The sequence below is a fragment of the Schistocerca serialis genome, chromosome 3 (genome assembly GCF_023864345.2).
Source record: "Schistocerca serialis cubense isolate TAMUIC-IGC-003099 chromosome 3, iqSchSeri2.2, whole genome shotgun sequence".
Taxonomy (NCBI): Eukaryota; Metazoa; Arthropoda; class Insecta; order Orthoptera; family Acrididae; genus Schistocerca; species Schistocerca serialis.
In genome coordinates, this window is record NC_064640.1 from 71,617,966 (window position 1) to 71,618,771 (window position 806).

Consider the following 806-nt stretch of genomic DNA (forward strand, 5'->3'; position numbering starts at 1 on the left):
CCTTATGGATTCAGTTTTACCAGGGCTCACCCCAACACAGGCACTTGTTTACTCTGATGATGTAATAATTTTTGGTGAAAACATGAAGCAGCATACTGAGAGACTGCAAGCTGTTTTGGAGCGTATAAGAAGTGCAAACCTGTCTTTATCAATAAAAAAGCACTCCGTCTTCAGGCCACGAGTGGCCTACCAGGACCATCCGACCGCCGTGTCATAGTGGAGGATGCGGATAGGAGGGGCGTGGGGTCAACACACTGCTCTCCCAGTCGTTATGATGGTATTCTTGACCGAAGCCGCTACTATTCGGTCTAGTAGCTCCTCAAATGGCATCACGAGGCTGAGTGCACCCCGAAGAATGGCAACAGCGCATGGTGGTCTGGATGGTCACCCATCCAAGTGCCGGCCACGCCCGACAGCGCTTAACTTCGGTGATCTCACGGGAACCAGTGTATCCACTGTGGCAAGGCCGTTGCCAGTCTTTATCAATAGATAAATGTCATTTTGCACAAAGTAAAGATAACTACCTCGGTCATGTTATAACCAGTGAAGGTGTTCGACCTGATCCAAAATTAATTGAAGATGTAAAGAATTTTCCTGAACCACAGAATTTGAAAGAACTACAATCATTTTTGGGATTGCCAAATTTCTACAGACGATTCATAGCCGATTATGCAAATGTAGCACGTCCAATGACACAGCTACTTAAGAAAGGAGCCACATTTAATTGGTCAACAGAATGCAAAAAGGCAATGGAAGAGCATAAAACTGATCTAACCACAGCCCCAGTGTTAGCCTATCCGGATTTC

General features: G+C 45.9%; 1 pseudogene; it reads right to left on the reverse strand.

Moving 5' to 3' along the window:
• Positions 1 to 356: 356 nt before the first annotated feature.
• LOC126471979 (5S ribosomal RNA) lies at positions 357 to 474 on the reverse strand (annotated as a pseudogene).
• Positions 475 to 806: the final 332 nt, after the last annotated feature.